Source organism: Syngnathus leptorhynchus, chromosome 15, assembly GCF_054491065.1.
Source record: "Syngnathus leptorhynchus isolate UIUO chromosome 15, UIUO_Slep, whole genome shotgun sequence".
Taxonomy (NCBI): domain Eukaryota; kingdom Metazoa; phylum Chordata; class Actinopteri; order Syngnathiformes; family Syngnathidae; genus Syngnathus; species Syngnathus leptorhynchus.
Genome location: NC_141209.1, coordinates 7,650,890 through 7,662,281, shown reverse-complemented (window position 1 = coordinate 7,662,281; position 11,392 = coordinate 7,650,890).

The window sequence follows — 11,392 nt, the reverse complement described above, 5'->3', positions numbered from 1 at the left end:
CTGGTTTCCATTTATTCCAAGCTATCTGGAGGAAAAAGTACCTCATTCTTTGAAATTGGGTTTATGCAGGGTTTTGTAATGGCAATGCTTTCCATGGTGATTTTTTTTATCTAATGTAAGGCCTGTTGTGATTGTTGTTATTGAGTCTATTTGTCAATTGAGTGGGAAATTTTCACATAGTGATATTCCCACAGGAACTAAACTTCTCAACCGATCTAGTAGTTCAGCACAATACATACTGTGCTATGGAGCACGTGATTTGATCTACATCACAGTATTTCAGGCTAGCATCATTTTTAATTACAATCAAAGTTTATCTCGGCACTTTTATTCAGGAAAGCTCTGAAGATTCATTGCTCGGCTAACCAAGCAGAAGGCATGGCTGAAGATAGTAGACTGGTTCACTTCGGGATCAGGACCACTGTGGCTATGAATAGACAAAGTGGATTGGGAGTGTCGATGACTGATGCTTGCTGTCTACCTGCAGCTTCGGTAACTCGTTGAGCTCCCATTTTCACCTACCTCTATTTGAATTTGCACATCATGTTCCAAATGAGAAGTTTTTGTCAGTAGAGTTGTCTCCTTTAGTTGTGTTTTTCCCACTGAGCTGACATCGTTGACATTTGACATTCCTCTGCCAGAGCAGCTTATGAAACAAGGAGCCTCATCACTACGGCATGCTCCTCGAGAATTTATTCACCGTGGCACAACCCTTTAAAAATCGACCACCTTTGGCATGACCAGAGACCTATGAATTACCAACGCTCCAAACTTGGTTTCCTGGCCCAACAAGCTCCTGTAATATATGTAACGTTTAAATCTGCCGCTCTATTAGTTATTAACTTGTGTGCACATCAGTGAATAACAACTGATTTAAGTGGGGTCAGACCCATTTCCCAGTGGCCCTAAACTCTGTTGCCTCCAGTCTGACTCGTGCTTTGTAGCAACCTAGAAACATGTGCCCACTGGAACAAAAAGTGAAACTTTGGGAAATTCATCTTGGGAAAACACCGTCTTCATAATTGCTAACAAAACTGGGTCCTGCATTATTAAACTTTACACAGTCATTTGGATCAGTAACTTTCGGCAGTGTCATTATAGGGTGATGTGCCTGTGCTGTCTGTTGCCTGACTAAGTCCCATACATATTCTCTTTATAATTGGATAGTGTTGGATAAAGGGATAAAGGAAATGATGCATAATTGACTCAGGGATGTGGTCCTACTGAAGGAGAAGCAACACTTTTGTCATTCTTTTGTTTTCATTCCACTAAATTCTTATTCAGATTTTGGCAACAATCAGTTCTGCAAATCCAGTGATTATTTTTTTCCCAAAGAAAAAAACAAAAATACAGGAAAATCCTGTTTAGTAGAAAGTAATGCTCTATCACCCGAGACGTTAAATCAAGACCAAACAAAAGTATTTTCAAAAGGTTTTGTCCTTCCACTATCCGAGTACAGTAAATTGTTACTGTTAAAAATTGTCCATGATTAGCATGTTATTCCCCAAAAAATCTCTTTATTTGTAAAAAAAAATAGTCTGACATTGATGCTCGGGGTCAGTGATTGTTCAATCAAGCACTTCCTTTGTCAGGACAAGCTCAGGACACAATAGCTGACCCTTTTCATCCAATCAACCATCTACTGTTTGCCAAAATATCACATGGGTTAATTGTGTGTGCGGTGTCCTGAACCTAAAGACCCCACCACCACCGTCACACACACATATTTCATTTCTTCAAGGATTCTCTTGGTGTCTGACGTTGGCTTTGGGACACATTGATTGCCCTTTCACTTGAGGCACATTGTGGACCTGTGGATGAAGGATGCTTGCCTTGCCTTGTCATTCTCCATTAGTATTTTTTATTAATTAGTAACATTATAGCCAGATGATATATTTGAATGAGAATTAGAACTCAGCGTGGAGAGCCTGAGCTCTTGTGACACTTTACAACAATGGTCGACCACTGAGAGGAAGAATTGTGAATGTGGGTCAAAACTATGCATACACCCACGGAAGTGTTTTTCCTTCATTGTCTGCCAAGGAAAATCTATCAGACAGTCTAAAATATCATGTATTTTTCCAGTGGCTTTATTATAATAAAAGGTAGGCGGTGCACAAGCTACTCATGGACAGTATATATAACACAAAAAGGAAAATGACAACATGTCAGCAGATAGTTTTTTCCCCCTTTCTTCCATTTTCTCCCCCACAAAATAATGTATTTCTTTAAAAAAAAAAATCATTTTAGAAATTACGGCTAAAGTGTCATAGGACTTATGAACACTAGTCATTTTATGTTTCCAGATACTAACTCAGTTGTCATTCATCCATTCATTCTCTACACTGCTTATCCTGCTAGGTCATAGCTTGAAGTTTAAACGATAGCTGTGTTTGAGTCCATAGCATTCCTGACATTTCTTCGGGTTGAAGTGCTGGTGTTGGTGGTGAAGGAGGGGCATGGACGTAATTTCACTATGCAACAGTGATTTCATGAGTTTCACCTTGTACTCAGTAGTTTTTCTAAATGAGATGAGGTGCAATACGACAGGTTCATACAATTCTACTGATGATGCATTACTAATTACAAAATTATGGGGGCTATTCAAAAGCTGAGGTGTCAGCGTGTTTTTTTTTTTCATTCTGGCTGAAAACCCAGCAAGTTGTTATAGTCTCACTTTAACATGGCTGGCACGAGTGTTTACAGATTTAGCCTTCCTAATCCTATTGTGTACTAAAGTGTCAGTGGTGGCCCACTACGTCTTTGTGAGTGATACTCGGCTCGCTCTAAAAGCTCACATTATGAACTCAAGCTGGTGATTATTCCGCTTTTGCTTTTATCAGACGGACAAAACACATTGCATCAGTTGTGGTTATCTTATCAAATAAATCAACACGTCTCAGGTGGTGTTTTTAAATCAACTAGAACCACGGTCATGGTGATGTTTGTTTCAGGCTTCTTTTTTTTGGTATGTGCCTCTGTGGATGGCATACATGACGAGCTCAGGACTCAGGGACCAACATTTGAGGCTAATTTAGAGACATGACGATGATTGGCGCTTACACTCGGTGTCACATCTTGTTGGATATGAAAATGAGGGTAGGGAAGGATATCACAGGCACTTTAATTGATTTCAGACCACCCTCATGTTGTGCATTTGTAATGGCCACACGGTTAAATAGTGACACAAAGAGGGCATTCTGTGCTGGGAATGTTTTTCTGCATAATTGAAGAAGCACAGTAGCTGTGAGGTCAATATTGAGGTAATTAAATTTGGAAGGTGTTTATTGTGGTGAATTATTGTATTTTTACAAATTCACAAAATGTGTCGCTATTACCCAAGGTTAGGTTAATTATTTTGACCCAGCAGAATAGGTTGAAGCTTGAAATTTAGCTCGCTAAAGAACTGAAGCTGGTTGCCATTTTGGAGTTTTGTGTATTTAAATTGAGGTCAATTTAATGTATCGTCCTTAGAAAATGTTAATTGAGACCAGATGCTCAGTAGGTAACATGCAAGTGACTTGCTATGTTGACCCCTGACGGGTATGGATAGTTAGTTTTTACCCCCAGATTTTCACTCAATGTGCTAGTTTAAATGTTCATCCCAATGCGCTGCGTATAAATAACACAAAATGTTCTTTCGTAGTCTGAAGAAGGAACCCTTCAAAACTGAGACAGCCAGTGCCAGTTTGCTCATGAGGAATGGGCTAAAATTGTTGGTGTGTCTTGAGTTTTACAGAAATCGATGGACTGCAGTTAACCAGTGCCCGTTGTCAACAAAAGAGACACAATAGTTTGCTCCGTTACCAATCATACACTGAACTGTTGCTGTCAATGTTTGTTTCCTGTTCCCTTCTGTCATACATTATCGTGTGAGGCAGTGGGTGACAGACGCTAAAATCCAATCCAGTGATTCCAAACGTCCGCCGTCCGTGCTTTTCGCATTTCACGGCAATCCCATTAGAGCTGCTAGTGTTGTGGATCTGAGAGCGAAACTAAATCAGCCTGCTCCCTCCATTGAATTACTACTAGAATCATGTGCTTTTAGTAACTGCCTGGGGAAGCACATGAACGTGTGCCTGCTCCCAGAAGGGTGCTTTGGGACAGATGTTGGCTGTCAAGTCAGCATCAACATGATTATCTCCTCTACATTTCCCTTAGTAGTCATCTTAATAAGGGTTGGCACATAATGCTTTGTAAGATTGTAACCATTTCTTAAAATGTGAGACCCCAAGGCAAGGAAAAAAATGTCTCACTGCTCTTATTGTGCAGTTGGGACGACCAACACAGGATACCACACACATAATATCTCCATTGATAATCGCAAGTCTCCTCGCTGAACACTGAGACATGATGTGCGTGTCAGTATCAAGACTGACCTGTGAGATGTAGCACGGTGCCACAGGCAACGCAGACTGCCACAAAATACAAAGAAGAAAAGCAGGATAAGGACCAAATGAAGCTAAAATGAGCGTTCACATAGCTACTAATTTAGATTGTGGTTGCAAATTTGCTAGTAATTTTTACTGTGGCAAATTGGGGTACTTGTGACCAAATGAGAGGGTAATTAGTCATTGTTTCGTTTCACATCACAATCACGGAGGATTTGCAATTGTACTGAGTATGACTAAAAAAATTCATCTTCGTTTTCAAGTAGATCAGGGAAGGGAAAATTCCTTTTAATGCACAACACACCGGATAGTTAGTCATAATCTGTCAGAGATTTCTGATCAGGGACGTGGTGGCCATCGGAAATTTCGGGCGAATTTTCCCAAACGGCTGGTGTATTTCCAGGCCAGTAATCTTTGTATCCCGTTGCTAAATTTGATCCATGAACGTGTCAGCTGCCATCACGCCCCCAGACAAATTTGATTTATTATTATTTTATTTTTTTTATTGCTTCTTCAGTTCACAGTTTTTCCAGATTAATCATTCAGTCATATGTCTCTGAAAGTAAACAAAACACAAAAGTCCCTTTGTGCTTTCTGTGTCTTTTTCTTTTTGTGGCCTAATCTATAAAGGTAATACATATCTGGTTAGGAATGATGAACGACAATATCTTGTAGCTGTCGTAAACTGTCCTTCAGTTTTCTAACAACAACGGAATTTCCTGTGGTTCTTAGTAGAATCAACATTTGTAGTCGTGGAATACACTACCCTTCCAAGGCAGAAGTACTCTTGAAAGGTTTGTAATCTCACAACATTCCAACTGGTGTGTAACAGTAGTCCTAGTTCAAGTTGCTCTATATGAACAGTGCCCCCGAGGTAATTGCCATAGTGATAAGATACTGTATAAATAAAGTTGACACGAATTGAATGCAGTCATATTATAATATTTGCTGCTGAAAGCACTTGAGTGGGCATATGCGCTGCTTGCCACTGACTGCTCAATATTTATTGTATGCTGTGTTTAGAGCACACCCAGGGCATTGTCAATAGTGCCTCATTCATTTCCCTGCTGTGAAATCAGGCCAGTAAAACACTGGGACAGGCACTTAAACTAATTGCATTCTACCATCAGACGCAGCCAGATTCACCTCCACTCCCTGGAGCGACACGGAGCAACTTTCCTCACTCCAAACCACTACATACGTGTTAAAAATGTCTCCATGCAAACAAATGGGTACTTTCAGAAAAATAATAGTAGATGTGATCATAACAGGCTTTGCATGGCAAGTGCATTCTGAATTTTCAGCCTCTGAGGTTGAATTATCTATTTATGCAGCCGTAGTGTGGAAATAGGTAGCCAAAGAAAAACTGAGCAAAAGGAAGGGAAATACCTTGTGTGTGTTATTTTTCTGGACAGAGACAGAGTAAATTCAAACAGTGCTTGAAGACCTTTAATGATTTTGTCTGTGTGACCGATTGACTGCATTGGGTATGTGTTAGTTTAATATTGATTCAATTATCTTTTTATTTAATCCCTGTTAAATCCCTTAGTTGGCGCATAGGGAACCTCTTGGTGTGTTGCCATCGTAACCAGAAATTGTTCTGAGGCCACAAACAATTTTGTTTGAAAAATGCAGTAGTGGCTGTTTCATACAACGTGATCTTGTCTTCTCTTACATTCACGCAGGGTTTTCCTGTGTTCCGCTAAATTTATGACTACAGCTGCAATAGATTTATGAGTCCAGCATGCACACGTTGCCCTGTGTGGTGTAGTACCTCACTTGGTATGAGTGATGTACAAGGGCCTTGTTGGATTCTATGAACATTTATATGGCTGTTGTGATTGTAATTTTAAGCTTTTAGAGGATTCGGTTGGAGATTGCGGTGTCCCTCAAACAGTTTGATAACATTGCTTCTATGTGATCGTAAGTTTTTATACCAATTATCCTTTTCAAGGTCATGGCAGAGGCTGGAGTCTTTCCCAACTGATACAGGCTAAGAGGATATGCTTCATGGCAGCATAATGAGAATGACTCAGTCAATCAGTGGTATGTAACTTTTATTATTTGTATCATTGGTTTATTGTCGTTTACTTCCACCGGTAGTGTTGTGGTACGTGCTGCTATATTTCGCAAGTTTCATTACTTGCCAGTGCCCTAATACGCAACACTGCCAGTCCTAAACCCAGGAGAAATAATCAGGGGGTTATGTCCGAAAGTGCATCGAGTGTAAAAAGTGTGCCAAACAATTCACGCGAGCGAGTCAGTTATTGTGTACTTCTGAGTTGTTGGTGCTGATGCCTGTGGAGTAATTTACATGCAATTTGGCGTGCAGATTGCTTCAACATCTCTGGTGATATTTGGATATGCATGTAAATAGACGCATATATAGGCTCGGAATTGGACTTAGGCAGGTAAACATGCAGTGGAAATTAGCCTTAGGGTGAGAGGCATAAAGTACCACACACAGCTGTTGCTTGAATGAGAACCTGAAGCACCAATGTCTGCACTCATATCATTTGCATCACCTCAGTGTTCTGATTTTTTTTTTTTTTTTTTGTAATAGATGTTGTGATAAAGACGTACATGTCAATGTATACGCAGAAAATGAAGAAGTGAGCAGTGATTTTTTTTAATATAAAACAAATCAGAGTTGTGGATAACAGTGATTTAATTTGAAAAAAAATAGCGTTTTTTTTACCATTAAAAAAAAGAATATGATGAAATGTAATAGAATTTGCACTTTTTAAATTATTTGTATTACACAAAAGAGCAACCAGAATGTCAAATAGCACAAAAGCCTCAAGTGTTGTCTTTCCTGGAAGAACAAAAGAACGCGGACCCTGACAAACCAAATTCCTTTCTGACATCTCCCACTTTGTTCCCATTTTTGATTGCCAGGGAGACTGAAAGCTATGAAGAGTGCTGAGCACAGCACCGATAACATGCTTCATCATTAACGGGCTGGTGATAAGTATTCAAGCATTCAGCAGCTTCTACATATCGGGTCACAATCATCTCTCTGCAGTAAATGCTGTGGCTCACAACCCTGTTGGTAAAACTGGTGTTAGAGTTATGTAAAATTACCATTCACGTTTTTGAGGACAGCCTAATAGCTCCATCATAGTACTGTGCTAACACAATAGAGTCGACAGGCCTTTGGATGGCACATGGAAGTTTGCTCAACCATTAAATGAGTGTTATTCAACATGCTCCGTGGAGACCATCTCCGTATGTGTTCCTTGATAATTGTCCCTTGGTACTGTATTTACGTGTTGTTAACAAACCTTGAGCCTCATTTTGGATATTCTCTTAATCCATCCATTTCTTCTTGCATGACAAACCTCCATACAGCAGAGATTTTAGTATTGCGGCGTGAGCAGGGTGTTCTCCTCCATGTCTCGGATCTGTACATGCAGTGTAGTAAAATCAACGGGTAACGCCTGAGGCTACACTGGAACGTGAAAAGGATGCACATCCATCAACAAAGTGAATAATGAATGATATTTCTGTACTGGAAATACTTGATGTCACTCTTTCATATTTATAAGGTAGTACAAAGGCCTATTTGTGTTGAAATATCAAATTGAAAGTAGCCTAACTTTGATATTATTGTTGCATAGTCATGAAAATGGACGGTCTGTAGTTATCTTTTTGTTAAAAAAACAAAAACATTCTCTTTGTTAAAACAAGTCAAGGTTTTTGTAACTTTGTCTGCAAGATTAAAGCTTCACATTTTCCTCATTTCACCTGACTGTTCCGCCTGGCCATTTCAGCACCACGGACAGCGGTTTCTTAAACCACTCTGGTCCCCAGCTCTGAAACGCCATTCAGTTCTAATTTAAAAAAAAAATAATGTACATTGATTGTCCTTGAGGGTCCTAAAAAGCATGTCCAAATAAAAATCCAGCACCATGGACAGTGGTTTCTTAAACCACTCTGGTCCCCAGCTCTGAAACGCCATTCAGTTCTATTTTTTTTTTTTTAATGTACATTGTCCTTGAGGGTCTTGAGAAGCATCTCCAAATAAAAATCTAGTATTATTTATTATTATATCTTATCTTAGAGGAGACAACGCAGCTGCATCTTGTGCAATAAAACTGGGCATGCTAACTTACGCCTCAGATCCAATCATTAAAATTGTCTGATTACTCTCAGAGTCAGATTTTATGTTCATGTGAATGCATAGGCTCATTGATGCTGACACCCTTTATCTCTTTCCCTGGTTCTGAAAATACCAATCCAAGAGACTAAGTAACGATAATTGAAATTGGTTGTTAAAACAAAATCTTAACAATTCTAATGATTTTATTGTTTTATTTTAATTGAATTAAGATTTAGAAAACAAGTTAATACAAAGTTTTATATTATTAAGGAATAACACATTGCCTACTGAATGGCCCACATATGTGACGACGGCTTACATAATATTCATTCAGTTTTTTTAAACACATGCTGTATCAGCACTCATTAATAAAAGTTTTTTTTTTTTTTTTATCTTGGAGACAGAGGCACAAGGCAGTAACTTGCTCTCAGTTATTGTGCTGAATGAAACACTTGCAGTTACAACTGCAGTGCTGCGGCTTAATTTTTAGCCCACTGTCGTCACATTTGAAATGTATGCATGAATCATGCTGTGCTGTCACTTCGATGGACAAGTAAGCGGGATATGTGCCAAAGCCATAAGCTGCTGCCTTATTTTGATCAAAAAAACCATGGTGACCATTACAAGGCTTTCCCAGTTGACAGATTGCAGCATGACACTTTTTTCCCTTGGCTTCCTCTCAAATCTAATGACTCAGGCCGTTGCTGATTTGCCCTGAGGGTTGGAGACACAATTCTCTTTCCTACGGATACCTAGACAAAGGCCAAAATTCTGAGGAGAGAACATTTAACCTTTGAGGAGATTGATAAGAAAGCCACTCTATTGATTTGCTTTGCTCAGAAAATACGAGTCTGAGTTTACTGCAGGCATCTGGAAGAGATGCTACCAGAGTTCTGGTAGCGCAGAAGTTACTGATATCGCCCAAAAATAAGCCTATATGTATAACAGATCAATAATATTTTAAGCTTTAAAAAATCTTTATATGTGTACCGGGTGGTCATTGGGAAGTTTGGGCAAACTCGCGAACGGCCGGTCCATTCCAGGCCAAAATTAGACAGCCTTTTTTAAATAAGCTCTCATTTCTAAACAACCTCTCGCACAAAACCTCAACTTAAAACACCTCTTTAAAAAATACAGGATGACTTATAGGGTCTTTGCATACTCTGATGACGCTTTAAAGTTGCCAATCGATTAATCGACACATTATTGACTACACAGTTTCCCCTTGATATACTTTAACTAGGTGATCATTAATATCATATTTATCCAATTCTAATTTATGTCATATGAATCCAACGCTTACTGATTTCAAACTCTTTCTGTCAGGTCTTTGACATAAAGATTAAAAACAACCTAACATTAAATGAAACAAGCCTCCCTCCTTGCCCGCATACTTGTCACAGGGTTGACAAAGCTATTGTCACAGAGAGAGCAGCTTTACTAATCTTGTATAAACTGAGTTATCTCAAAATGTTTTTCACAATTTTGTTAATAATACATCCTCTCTTTTTTTCCTTCCTCTTTCCTTCCTTTCAAACTGCAACATTCTGCAGAGAAACTGGCTAATAAAGAATGGGGTGGAACAGATTAGCCTGTCATCTGTGGTATAATCCTTAGAAATGCCAAAACTCTGCCTGGAGATAATATATTCAGTACAGCTCTCTGGTGTATATGGAATAGTCCACAGTCAGAGGAAGTAAGGCAGTGACGGAAATTGGTGCAAACGAATGTAGTATCATCTCCATCAATAATCTACCATCATCCTTCAGAGGCAATTACTCGCAAGTCAACTCCAGTTTAACAGGTTCACCTGATGTACCCCAGTCGCTGTGGAACATCTTTGATAAGTATTTTTATGCCACGTGTACAAAAGCAACTTCCTGAGGGAAACTGTTTTATCCCCCCACACTACCCCTCATACATGCTTAGAGTAGCCCAGATTAATTTTACATCAGCCTGCCAAGTGGATTTCCTCCTGTAAGCCTGGTAAACAACGAGAATTTGTTTTCATCTCAACAGATGGAGAACGACAGCAACCGCGGAGCACGGCTGCACCTCAGGGGTTGAGATCTTAGCCCTCATTAAAAAGAAGTTTGAGTGGAATAAATTTGATCCACTTTGAAAGATAAAAATCAACATCCACCCTTAGTCAAGATGCAATGAGGCCAATGATGAATATAGACAACACAATTATATTTTTAGGCTTTTATTTCCCATCGTGTTTGATATACAGGAAGTTTGTAGACAACGTTCAATCTAAAAACTTCTAAAAATTATTCATTAAATGGAAAAAAAAATCCTTTGAGGAACGTTATGTATTCAAGGTATGACCATCAAAAATATCAATAGCACTCAAATATTAATGATTCCACTAATACTGTCAGACCAGTTTGAGGGTTAAATTCAAGTCCCATTCAATTCACGAGTAGTTTGGCCATCTCTCACACTCTCTTCTGGGCTTTGATTGATCACAGCAGAACCGCACACTGATGGGCTATTATTTCACCTTGAATTGAATAAATGACAATGCAGGCTCCATTCAATCTGTCGCCGGCTGTTTTGTTTTTATTTGTCTTTTTCATCGATTGTCTTTTTAGCCGTATGCCTTAACACATCAAAGCGCTCCGAATGATGTTGTGGAAAATGTTTTTGGAACTTCAATGGGAATGAGTGCTATATGCTGAAAGTGGACAAACTTGTTTGTGAGTCATGTCATTTGAAAAGTAGGGTTCGTTTGCCTTCTTTTAATCAAGTTATGACATGTACCTTTCATTAATTCAATGTTCTTGGAAAGTTTCTTAAATGTATAATGGGTCTGATTTTATTATCGGTATACGCTAATCCACAGTTTAAATTCTGAGCTCTTTTAATATTCGTTCTCTCCCACTCATTTTCAGAC